Here is a 13,755-nt window from a genome sequence, read left to right on the forward strand (position 1 = left end):
TAACACTATCCTTGCCCATTCCCTTACATACAGTAGTTAATGACAGCTCAGGGGTTGTCATTTGGCTAGTGGCACTAACAGGATCAGTCATCTCCACAGATTTTTGCCCCTGGCTGCAGGTTGTGGGGGAAGAGGCCCTTGTCTCAGCAACATGGGGCATGTTCCCTGGTACGGTTCAAAAAAAAAAAAAGTGGAGAAAGGGAGCTCAGATTAAGGGTCTTTTATCGATTTTTAGGGGTACCTCATGTATTTTTCTTTTTATTTGTGTGGAGATCCTAAAGGGTCTGGTATGGATTCTGGGAGACCTTGTGTATTTTTTTATTTTTATTTACCCGATTAAAATTTATACCACAATCAAAGGATCTGGTATGTGTTTTTCGGGGGAGGGGGCTCAAATTGCTTTTCTTTATTCTTACTGTAGGATGTACTACAGCAAAAGTACAGTTTACAAAAGAAAACAAAAACAGCACACAGACAAAAGGTCCCCCAAAACAATTTCAGTCAACTTCAGTGCTGCCTCACCCCATCACAGGCAGGATTAGGACACCCCCAACACCCCATCAGGCATATTATTTAAAGTAATGTTAAAAGGCAAACTTTTTTTTTTTTTTTTTTCTAAATACAGTAGCAAACATGTCATACTCGCCTGCTCTGTGCAGTGGTTTTGCACAGAGAAGACTCGATCTTTCTCTTTTCGGGTCGCCAGCCGGTGCTCTTTGGCTCCTCCCTCCTGTTGAGTGCCCCCGGAGCAAGCAGCCTGCAATAGAAGCTCCCAAGCCACTGCTCTGCATGTCAATTTAGACCCCCCCTCTCTCTCTCCTGGCTTAGTGGTTGCGATTGACAGGGAGAGTCCCTGGAAAGACAATGCTCTTGTGCACATCGCTGGATCAAGAGGGAACTTTTTTATTTTTTGGCGCTTACTACAGCTTCAAGCATTAACCACTTAAAGACCGGGCCTCTTTTTCAGACTCGGTATTTACCAGCTAAAAACTATTTTTTTTTTTTGCTAGAAAAATCACTTAGACCCCCCAAACATTATACATATTTTTTCTTTTTCTAACACCCTAGAGAATAAAATGGCGGTTGTTGCAATACTTTCTGTCACACCGTATTTGCGCAGCGGTCTTGCAAGCGCACTTTTTTTTTTTTTTTTTTTTTTTTAAATACACTTTTTTGAATTAAAAAATAAGACATCAGTAAAGTTATCCCAATTTTTTTTTTTTTTATATTGTGAAAGATGTTACGCCAAATAAATTCATACCCAACATGTCACGCTCCAAAATTGCGCCTGCTTGTGGAATGGCGACAAACTTTTATCCTTAAAAATCTCCATAGGCATCATTTAAAAAATTCTACCGGTTGTATGCTTTGCGTTACAGAGGAGGTCTATATGCGGGCGCTACTCAAGTATGCGTCGTCTCCATACCTAGCAAAGAGACCGACGCGATCGCCTCCACCGCTGCCGATGGCTCCGATAAGCAGCGCAGGGCACCAGATCGTGGCGGGAGTGGGGCCCCCTTTCCCGCCACTGCTAAAAGTGGTCTTGTGGTGAATCCACCGCAGAGACCACTTTTATCTTGTAGCCAACCACCGGCCGAACATGGGGATACCGGGGTTATGGCAGCTAGCTGCTGCCATAACAATGATATCCGTCCCCAAAGTAGGGACGTACATCAGCGTGTGGCAGTAGGCAAGTGGTAAAATAAATAAATAAAATCACTAATCCTGGTTGAATGCATTTAAATTTTTTGTGGTTGTATATGCCAAGCTCCCCCACAATGCTATTTTCCACACCCCTTTGCTCATTAGGCCAGAAAATGGGCATTTTTTATTTTACAGATTTGGATGCAGGATGAACAAACTGCAATGGACGCACTTTATGAGTGCGACGTACTCAGCAGCTGTTCTCTAAAAGTTGCAAAATGAAATATTTGAGGGAGGTGTAGGAGTATTCATTCTCATGGTTCAGTCTATATCCAAAATGGATATTGCAAAACTAATACAAAAATGGCTGCTCGTGCCTAAATGAAGTTACATTTTTTTTGTGAGGCCTTCATCACCAAAGACGTTGGGATTAGCCTTGTAAATATAAAAAGGTCCACCAGCTGCCTCGGAGTCATAAAATAACTCATATTCAAGATTTAAATTTGTATTCAACTAGAAAACATGAAACAATATTTGTTACTTTTGTGCTTGCTTTAAATAAATGCCATCTCAGTATTTTAATCTTCCCTTTATACTGACATGTGTGCATCTAAAACATGAGCCCTCTCTGAGCTTCTGGGTAATAAAGCAAACAAATATTATCAGATAAGGAAATAATTAAAATTAATCACAAGGTTTCCAATTAGGATTCACTTATCACGCATATTAGAAACTATGGTGGAAACCAGCGTTTGTCATTTGCTATAAACTAGTATATATAAGTTTATGGCATGAAATGTAAAAAACTGTCAATTACAACTGATTATTTTTCTTTATTTCGAATATATTTCACAATACATATTGCCTCAGCGATTGCATTTTAAATTGCATTAAACAGTTATTCATCAAATTGGTAATTCTGCTTAGGAGAAAGGGGGGGAGGGATTGTTGAGCCCCACTCCAATGTAATCACTTAAAAAGGTCAAGTTTATTAATAATAATAATATTTTTTTTTTGTAAAAAAGGTGCATAAAGATGCCAGGTACGGTGCAGCGCATTGCCACTTCCTGTGACATTTTTTCTGGCAATATTCCAGGAGCAGCGGGGGAGACTTTTACAGCTTTGCTGGATTACTCTAGGTGCAGGCCCTGGCAGTGGATCATGTGAGCGCAATATATACGATATGGTGTGCATATTGGGGCATGTAGCGGGCTGCGCCATGATGGTGTCTGCGGTTCTTTCATTCCCTTTTTGAGCATTGTAAAGACTGGAGACAGTAAGAGGAGCTCTGCAGTGGAATTGGAGAAAGAGGCTTTGCTATACCTGTGTGTATAGTGTGAACTATATATTCATAGGGTCAAAGAAATCAATTGATCTCTGCGTGCATGTCAGTTCTTAGTTATATATATAAAAATGGACACTCAATGGTGGAACATAATGTATAATATATGTTCGATAGAAGTATGTAAAAGTTACTTTGGTACTTATCACATTATAATTGAGGACATTAAATATTTTGGAGACTTTGGTATGATTTGTTAAAAAAAAAAAAAAAAGCGTATTCTTTTTTTTTTTTCTTAGCAGCCTGTAGAGCATTTCACCCACAATCACGGATGCATTGTCAGGCTCCTGCAGACTCTCAGTGCAATTGTCTGCCCATACCTCCCACAATTCCTTTAGTCCAGGAGGAATCAATGAAGTTGCACCCCCATTGAGAACTACAAGCCATCTGCTGCGTTGGCAGATGGAACACGTAGTTCATTCAAAGATTGTTGTGAATGAATGAATGACGCAGCTATGTGATTCAATCGGAGGATCGCGGTGCAGATCACGTGTGCGAGGAGAAGCGTGGGGCGACGTTTGCGGGTAACTATAAATAACCAACTATATGGTTATGGAGTAAAATCTTTAATCCACTCTGAGACAATAGACAGAAGAGATATACTCTATATACTATTAGAGGTTCAATCTGGTCTGCTCGTTTGTAAATCAGTGGAGCCTACTTTTGGATACATGTGATCTACACTGCCTAGTAATATAGTCCTAGCGCTATAGAGGTGAAAGTGGAATACCATATTTACCCTGTATTAAGGGACTGCTTGTCTGACCCTATCCATGCTGAAGGGTCCATCAGATGAGATGAGCTGCTAGCGCTCTCGATTGGTGGAGGAGAATGTCTTACACCGTTGCTTGTTCATTAATATGATCACCCTGTGTGGACACTCATTGGTGCATCTTTGGACTCACTTTTCTTGCAATCACTATACATTCTGTCCTTCTGTGTTTAATTTTTTTGCGCTGCAAGGCTTTTTATTTATTTGTTTTAAATAATACCTATATCCCCACTTGATTTTTTTTTTTTTGTTCCAAAACCATTTATTCATAAGTCCTTCAGTTTATAGTCTAACGGGTTGCGATTTTGATGTGGAATTCACTGTAAATTTAACTTTTTTTTATTCTTTATTTTATCAATATTTATCATACAAAAAGAAGTAAAAAAACATTTTCCCTACTCAATAGGGATATACATTAACACATTTTATTTCCAAACCCTTATCTACCCTTACCACTTGATTCAATGGTACAAAAAGCTATTTTAATTTTTTACTGCATACATTTAAAAAGTAAAACTAAAACTAAAAAGGCATGTTTCCCCCATTTTGGATAAGCTAAGAGAGAGAAAAACCCCTTCTTTCTTTTCTTGGAGACAATCCACAACTTGCGATTTTCTTTAAGTTTCACTCACAGTGATAACAGTAAATAGAAAGACGCGGTGAATCCTCTATTGGCATCACAGACCACAATAAAAAAATCTGGTGTTTTAACCTTTCTCCAGCCTGTCCAAAACTAAAAAAAAGTTGTAACTTTAGTTATACTTTGGTAAAGTGTTGGTTTCCGCTTTCAAAATAAATAAAAATGAAAATGGTTAACACCCTAAACCCTCCTCCAGGTATACATGCATAGTGTTTCACTATCCGTTTTTATAGGGAGTGAATGAAAACCAGTGTGTGCAAGGAGAGGGGGAGAAGAGATGTACCTATAGTGAGGGGGCAGTCTGTACAGACAGGCTCCCTCACTTGCCGACGCTGACTGTCACTGTCAACTTTTAAATCTGTTGGCTCATTTTTTTTTTCTATAAACAGTGCAGAGCCAGAGCTGTCAGAAACTACAGGAGAGACAATGAAGAGATACAATGCATCTCTCAGTTCTTAGAGCAAAGGAATAAGCTTCTGTCTGTAGATGAGAGCAGTTAGACTAAATCTTTTTCTGACACTTGTTGGTTAAAAATCTTTATTTTTTGCTAGAAAACTACTTAGAACCCCTAAAACCCCCAAACATTATATATTTTTTTAGCAGAGACCCTAGAGAATAAAATGGTGGTTGTTGCAATATTTTAAGTCACACGGTATTTGCGCAGCGGTCTTTCAAACACAATTTTTTTTTCCAGGAAAAAATACACTTCCATGAATCAAAAAAATTAAAAAAATGAACAGTTAAGTTATCCCAATTTTTTTGTATAATGTGAAAGATGATGTTACTCCACGAAGAAACGTGAGGGAATCGTGATCTTTATTCTAAGCAAAAAAAGTGAGATTCTCATTTTATCCAGAATCGTGCAGCTCTAACGTAAACTAAAAATTTTACTCAAGTGGTTAAGTGGATATAAAGAACTGATATAAACTGATCAGTTTTTTTCTGTGAAAAAACGTGACTGAACTGATGAAAAACTGAAGGCATGTGTGAAAGGGGCCTAACTCCAGTTTTCCCAAGAGGATCTTCCAGGACAGCCCCCGAGACGATAAGCACAGATTTACCAGCCTAGAGAGGGACCACCACCTGGAGGACATTTCTACCAAAAGCTTGCTCCTGACTTCACAAGAGGTCTAAGCGATAATGCTTTACTAAGGTGGAGAATCTAGACCATGTAGTCGTTTTACACATCTGCTGTGGCATGGCACGAGCAATCCCTGCTCAGGAGCTAGACAAAGCCCTCGTTGAATGTGCATTAAAAAACTGGGAAAGCATCCCAAAACGATAGGGGAATGGGTTAAAAACATAGGCAAAGTGTTAAGAATGGAGAAGATTATTTACTAACATAGAGGAAGTATGCTTAAATATGAGAGATTATGGACACCGTGGTTGGATGTCCCAGGGCTTGCCCCAGTGGATCTGATCATTAACAGGCTACTCAGAATTAATGCTGGATGGTGTGTTATATTAACCATTTCCCGACCGGCGCATGCCGATGTACGTCGGCAGAATGGCACGGGCAGGCATATTGGTGTACAGGTACGTCTAATCTTAAATGCCGCCCTGCCATCGCGAGCGTGGCGGCGCGCTTGAACTGGGAGATGCCGTTGTAAACAGCATCTCCCCCGTTCTGCCTAGCAACAAGTGATGCTGATCTCTGCTCCATGTTATTGGAGCAGAGATCAGTGTTCACCAAAAGAAAGCCCAGCCCCCCACAGTTAGTAACACACCCCTAGGAACACTTAACCCCTACACTGCCACCCCCTGGTTAACCCCTTCACTGCCAGTATCATTTACACAGGAATCAATGCATTTGTATAGCAGTGATTGCTGTATAAATGACAATGGTCCCAAAAATGTGTCAAAAACATCCGATGTGTCCACCATAATGTTGCAGTCACAAACAAAAAAAAAAAAAAAAACGCTGATTGCCGCCATTACTAGTAAAAAAAAAAAAATATTAAATAAAAATGTCATAAAACTATCCGCTATTTTGTAAACGCTATAACTTTTCGCAAACCAATCAATAAACGCTTTGACCAAAAATATGTCGAAGAATACGTATCGGCCTAAACTGAGGGAAAAAAATGTGTTTTTATATATTTTTGGGGGATAATTATTATAATAAAAAGTAAAAAATAATGCGTTTTCTTCAAAATTGTCGCTCTATTTTTGTTTATAGCACAAAAAATAAAAACCGCAGAGGTGATCAAATACCACCAAAAGAAAGCTCTATTTGTGAGAAAAAAAGGACATCAATTTTGTTTGGGAGCCACGTGGCACCACCACGCAATTGTCAGTTAAAGCGACGCAGTGCCGAATCTCAAAAAGTGGTCTGGTCTTTGGTCAGCAAAATGGTCCGGGGCTGAAGTGGTTAGAGGTCATTGCATTTATATAGTGAATGTGTTTTGACTTAATTGGCCAATTTATTTTCGCTGTTTTGCACTGAAAGAAGAGGAAGAAGGACGACGAATTGGAAGAAGGACGACGAAGAGGAAGAAGGACGACGAATTGGAAGAAGGACGACGAAGAGGAAGAAGGACGACGAAGAGGAAGAAGGACGACGAAGAGGAAGAAGGACGACGAAGAGGAAGAAGGACGACGAAGAGGAAGAAGGACGACGAAGAGGAAGAAGGACGACGAAGAGGAAGAAGGACGACGAAGAGGAAGAAGGACGACGAAGAGGAAGAAGGACGACGAAGAGGAAGAAGGACGACGAAGAGGAAGAAGGACGACGAAGAGGAAGAAGGACGACGAAGGCTGAAGGCCAAAGGACGAAGAACGAACGAAGGCCAAAGGACGAAGAACGAACGGACGAAGAACGAACGGACGAAGGACGAAAGGACGAAGGACGAAAGGACGAAGGACGAAAGGACGAAGGACGAAAGGACGAAGGACGAAGGACGAAAGGACGAAGACGAAGCATTCATGATTCTGTAAGAGTCTGAAATAGATCAAGCAGGCTATCTAGCTATAGTAGATTGAGGCTCTCCATCCCTTGTGGGACACGTTCCTATTTCCTGAATTTCTTGGTTACCTACAGGTAAGTCAAAACACATCTCCTCACATCTAAGAATTCTCTATCTGCTGATGCAGAATTACAAAACGTAGGCAAATTCATATACTGGGATCTATACTTTCGTGCTTTGGAAAGAAACTTACTTAAGATAGACGGAACATTCAGAGTTACTCGCTATTGTTGCAACGTCCACATATAATTTTTTTTTCCAAACTTTTAGATAGCTTGCCCTAGTGAAAGGCTTATGACAATTGATTAAGGTTCTGATCACCCTATCCGAAAAACCTTGAAACTTTTACATCTGATACCATGCTGCTAGGTTTAGGGTAGTGACCAGAGGACTGAGCCTTGAGATAATAGGTCCTCTATGGAGGACTGTAGATTATTATTATATTACAGGATTTATATAGCGCCGACAGTTTAATCAGCGCTTTACAACACTAAGGCAGACAGTACAATAACAATACAATTCAATACACGGGGAATCAGAGGGCCCTGCTTGTTAGAGCTTACAATCTAGGAGTAGATGATGAGGCTAGGGACTGCAACAGGGAAAACCATGGCATTTTGGGCCAAAAGGGCACTACAAAAATAAGGTCCATTTTAACTAGTCAAAACTTGTGAAGCACTTCCAGAATGAGCTTTAACGAAGGAAAGGAGTAGCAAAGACTGAATATTCCTCTCCCCCTACAGCTACCCTCACATAAAATCATCATGGCTGTGCAGGGCTCCAACTGCACAGCAGCGTCATTCACATTGGTGAATAAATAAACAAGTCCCGTTTTCCACCACAGCGGACAAACTTGTATTTCTAAACACACTCCTAGTCCATTGACTGTTCCCGCAGCTCAGCAACTGAAAGCCCATACAGAGGTACAGGCAGAGAGCTGAAGGAAGGGTCTGCAGGAGTCTGACACAATAAATGCACATTTGTTCTTTTATTCCTAAAAGTGAACTTAGCCTTTAACCACTTCAGCCATGGTCACCATGATGGCCGCTGAAGACGTCTATGACAAAACGCGTACGGCGTCACTATGCACATCACATGACTTCCAGGAAGCTGAGCAAGTGGGTGGAACGCAACCAGAGTGCATGCTGTCCACCTATAGCTCGGTTGCGTATGCTTTATACCGGCAAGTGCAGCCCTTATGGGACTAGGCATTACGCTGCATGAACTGCATTTTTTGTCTGTTTGCTTTTATACATTTTTTAAATAATCTTTTAATAAACTGAAGTTTTGGTTATACTACACTATGGGAGCCAATCTCTCTTTTTTATGAGGATTATGAAAATTACATCTATCGCAATCCGGATATCCTAAGGCTGCTCGAGTAAGTGCAAAGGCTGACACCAGTGGTTACCTGCCAACCTAAGGAGCTACATGCGCATTAACCCTGTAGGGGTAGTAGGATCTGGTGAGTGGGGAACCTTGAGGGGGAGCACGCAAGTCACCTGTCAAGATTATGTGATCACTAAAGTCACCTGTTACAACTCCTCTAAACACGAACAGTCACCTTCATTGGGATGAATGCACCTATGTGTTTTCTGTACACGGTGCAACAAATTGCATCTTGGTGTAATTTTTAATTTTGGTGCAATTTTTGCATTTTATTCTTTTTTGGTGCGATTTTTTTAAATTTTTTGGTTTTTTTTTTGCATTTTGGGTTTATATACACCTTGATTTTATGATTGGGACACTATATGTACATACTTATATGTTTTTGTATATGGTGCGATAATTACATTCTGGTGCGACTTTGGTGTGATTTTTTTATAACTTTTTTTGTTTTTTGGTGCAATACTTTGCATTTTTATTTGGATTTGGTTTTTGGGTTCACTCACATCCTGTATTTTGGGTTTGGACACTATACTATCATGATATTCATGTCTGGATGTTCTATACAATAATTTGTAAGTCATTATATTTTGGTGATAACCTCTCCTGTGTAGGATTGGTGTCCACACCTAGAGGGTTTTAGTACTCACCTACTGGGGTAGGTGAGGTGCGATAACTATTACCCTATCACCTTTTATGGTAACTGTTTTGTCATCATTTATTCTACAAGAACACTGTCTTTTAATATTTAGTCACTATAGAGCGATTTGGTAGAGCACTATTTGACATATAGGAAGAGCCACTTCACATATTCTTTCTTTCTATATCCTAGAGCCCTCTTAAGGGTTTTTTTTTTGGGGGGGGGGCTGCAATCTTCACACACGTCCTAAGCGCACCTTCCTAATTAATTTGTTGATGGTTTCTCTGCGTTTCTTCCATTTGCAAATAATCACACCAACTTCTGTCACCCTCTCACCAAGCTGCTTGGCGATGGTCTTGTAGCCCATTCTAGCCTTGTGTAGGTCTACAATCTTGTCCCAGACATCCATGGACAGCTCTGTGGTCATGGCCATAGTGGAGAGATTGGAATCTGATTGATTATACATATACCAGGCTGCACATTATACACAGGGCTCTGCACATCATATACCAGGCTGCACAATATAAATAGGGCTCTACTAAAGCAACCTGTAAATCGCACATAACTGCATTCTGCTGCTGAGAAACAGATACATTTAGGACCAATCTCCTTAGTTCACCACAGCGGTCACTGCTTCCTCCTACATAACTCCACCCCCCCATGTTTTGTCCTGGAGCAGCATAGAGGTCAGCAGGAGGAACCAGTGACAGTTGTAGGGGACCACAAAGATCAATACTCCCTTGGTACCTTTCAACTCTTCTTGGTTCCTAATAGAGATGGGCTTGGGATCTTCGTCCCAACTCACCTGCTCGATCCCGCCAGAAAGCCAACACTGCAAACAGCTTATCACAGGCAGCGAGACATTTCCCAATATGTGCAGCTCCAGATCGGAAAATGTCTCCCTGCCTGTGATTAGTGGTGTGCAGTGTCGGTTTCCTGGCGAGATCGGTCAGGTGGGATACCAAACACGCCTGAACCCATTCCCAGTTCCTAATGCTGACCTCCACATTACATCTATACGGGAAAGCCTGAGACCAAAAACAATAAAATAAAAATAAATCTCAGGCTTTCCAGAAAAAAGAAAAAAAACGGCCGTGTTTACATCTGCCGGCCACCAAGGATCATAGAGACCATCTGGTCCATGGTCAGCTCTATGGTAAACCACCGCTGGCAGATTCATTCTCCCTCCGGGAAGCAACGTAAAGCCTGTAAAAGCAATCAAGTGACTAAACACCTGCTATGATGGCTTTTACTTTGCAGGAAATCGCCTGCTGGAAAAAAAAAAAAAAAAAAAAAAAAGATATCTGAATGATGCTTATAGCTGCAGGCATCATTCAGATATCTCCACTCAAAGCCCAGTACATCATATGATATCCTTGGGCAGGAAGTAAATCCAAAATCCAGGACATCATAGGATGTCCTTGGGAAGGAAGTAAATCCAAAACCCAGGACGTCATATGACGTCCTTGGACGGGAAGTGGTTAAACTGTCCATAGATGTAATTAAATTCTAAATGTTCAGCAGGGACTGGCCATCCATGTAAGGGCCCTGTGGCTGTACAGAAGTCAATCTACCAATTATAAACTGCAGCACTAATCACTGTATTCTAACAGTAGGGAAGTCTCCTCACTGACAGAATACAATAACACAGTAGGGAGGATTCCCCCACCCACCTCAGATGTGTAGATGGGGAATTGGGTCTGTTTTTTGGTTCAGCCTGCTGACTGAGCTACAAAAAGGGACTCATCTAGGGATAACTTTAAACACAACAAGCAGTCATGGTAAGGTGGGGCTTTAGCTTGGGAAAGCACAAGTCACAGAACTGCAGGATCCAAGATAAAACTGCAGACCACTGTGGAACTACTAATCTCAGCATGCCATCTGCTGCTTGTGGTTTTCCGGATGCCCTGGATTTGTAATTCTATAGACCAATCAAAGGGTTCCTAGTGTTATTTCAATTAGGCTATAAGTATAGGGCCTGGCATGCTGGTACTGTCCTAATCAGTGGAAGCCCCCCCCCCCCAAGGCTGGATGGGGGCAGGAGAAGGCAGAGGCTAGTATGCTGGAGCCTGTAGTCCTTCTAGGCTGGAATTGGTTGAGTAGCCAGAGGCTTGTATGCTGGTGTTTGTAACCATCACCTCTTCAGGATGGTATTGATGAAGTGGGCAGAGCCTGTTATTCTGGTACCTGTATTTCCCTAAGGCTGGTATCGATGAAGTGACAGGCTGGGGGTAGGGAGGGCAGAGGCTGGCATGATGGTGCCTGTATTCCTCTGAGAGTGGTATAGGTGGATAGGACACAACCTGTTATTCTGGTACCTGTATTTCACCCAGACTGGTATTGATGAAGTGACAGGCTGGGGGTAGGGAGGGCAGAGGCTGGCATGATGGTGCCTGTATTTCTCTGGGAGTGGTATAGGTGGATAGGGCACAGCCTGTTATTCTGGTGCCTATATTTCACTAAGGCTGGTATTGATGAAGTGACAGGTTGGGGGTAGGGAGGGCAGAGGCTGGCATGATGGTGCCTGTATTTCTCTGAGGGTGGTATAGGTGGATAGGACACAACCTGTTATTCTGGTACCTGTATTTCACCCAGACTGGTATTGATGAAGTGACAGGCTGGGGGTAGGGAGGGCAGAGGCTGGCATGATGGTGCCTGTATTTCTCTGGGAGTGGTATAGGTGGATAGGGCACAGCCTGTTATTCTGGTGCCTATATTTCACTAAGGCTGGTATTGATGAAGTGACAGGTTGGGGGTAGGGAGGGCAGAGGCTGGCATGATGGTGCCTGTATTTCTCTGAGGGTGGACAGGGCACAGCCTGTTATTCTGGTACCTGTATTTCACTCAGGCTGGTATTGATGAAGTGACAGGTTGGGGGTAGGGAGGGCAGAGGCTGGCATGATGGTGCCCGTATTCCTCTGAGGGTGGATAGGGCACAGCCTGTTATTCTGGTACCTGGATTTCACCCAGGCTGGTATTGATGAAGTGACAGGCTGGGGGTTGGGAGGGCAGAGGCCAGCAGGCCAATACCTGTAGTCCTTTCAGACTGGTATTGGTGGAGGGGACAGAGTCTTCCTAGGCTGGCTTTAGTGAGGTGACAAGTGGGCGGGGGGGGGGGGGTCAGGGGAGGGTAGACACTGCCATGCTGATACCTGTAACCCCTCCCAGGCTGGTATAGGTGAATAGGGCAAAGACTGGTATGCTGGCACCTGTAGTCATCTCAGACTGGTATTGGTGAAACAGAGGCTGGCATGTTGTTAATTGTAGTCCCCTTAGGTTGGCATTAGTGAGGTGACAAAGGGGGGGGGGGGCAGGGGAGGGTATAAGCTTCCATACCGATACCTGAAGTCCCTACCAAACTGGTATTGGTGAATGGGGCAATGACTGGTATGCTGGTAATATGAATGAAGAGATGATCTCACTCTGAATATTCAAAAAATTAGCTTGATGTACCTTTATTGTCACAAGTGTATCAGACAAACACAGGACAAGCAGTTGACATGTTTCACAAGCGATAGCTTGCTTGTTCACAATCAACTGGTATGCTGGTACTTGTGGTCCTCCCTAGCTGATCTTGGCAGATAAGATTTGTAGGCTAATATCTGTTGTCCTCCCAGGTAGTACTGGGAACGCAGAAGAGGAAAAAGGTGGCAGCGTGAGAAGTCACTGCTAGAAGGCCTAGTTAGCACTCTTGGTCACCCGCTGCCTGGTACCTGGACTGGCACTGGAGCTCCTCAGTGGAGATGTTTTCACAGCATCTTGGGGGAAGCAAACACAATGATCTCATGGGCCGGAGCCATCAGGGTGACTGGCAATGGAAGCCTGCAAGGAGCCGGAGCCCTAAACACTCAGTCCATGTCCAGGAATGGGGGGGGGGGCAAGTTTAATACCCAGCACTGTACCCAGTGACCCTGTCCACTCCGCGCCTGCCCTCTAACAGGTGTGACCACCTACAAAAACAACTACTGGGATTTCCATGTCCTGATTGGAGGAGGACTAAAGTTTGCACAGCTTCACTGGACCAATCATATCTTTTCATTCACTATATAGAACTTCTCAGCCCCATTCTAACTGTACACAGAATTCAATTAACTAGACACCCTAAGACCAAGGAGGCATTCCAACCATGCTGTACACAGTGCCTGAATCCACACACAGCACCCTGCACTGGGGGAATCCAGGCACTGCTCTAATAATAAGGTAAATACGGTACCTGTCCTGTTCTCCTGCGGACCTGTTCGTTCCTGAAGTAAGAAGACAATACACAGGACCATCACCTATTTCAATATCATGCTGGATACACTTCGCTGCCTCTTCCTTTACACTAGCCAAGCCTCGCTCTGACAGCAAGAGCCAAGCCTCGAT

The 13,755-nt window shown here is 42.7% G+C and overlaps 1 protein-coding gene across 1 annotated transcript in view; it reads right to left on the minus strand.

The window, feature by feature from the left end:
• The window catches only part of ZNF407 (zinc finger protein 407), a 762,778-nt gene extending 749,023 nt beyond the window's left edge, over positions 1-13,755 (minus strand). Inside the window, exon 1 of the mRNA XM_077492358.1 lies at positions 13,604-13,755. The gene's annotated coding sequence lies outside the window, so the exon portion shown is untranslated. The remainder of the gene's footprint in view (positions 1-13,603) is intronic.

Source organism: Lithobates pipiens, unplaced genomic scaffold (genome assembly GCF_037356315.1).
Source record: "Lithobates pipiens isolate NorthernLeopardFrog02 unplaced genomic scaffold, aLitPip1_a1.2 Scaffold_19, whole genome shotgun sequence".
Classification (NCBI taxonomy): Eukaryota; Metazoa; Chordata; class Amphibia; order Anura; family Ranidae; genus Lithobates; species Lithobates pipiens.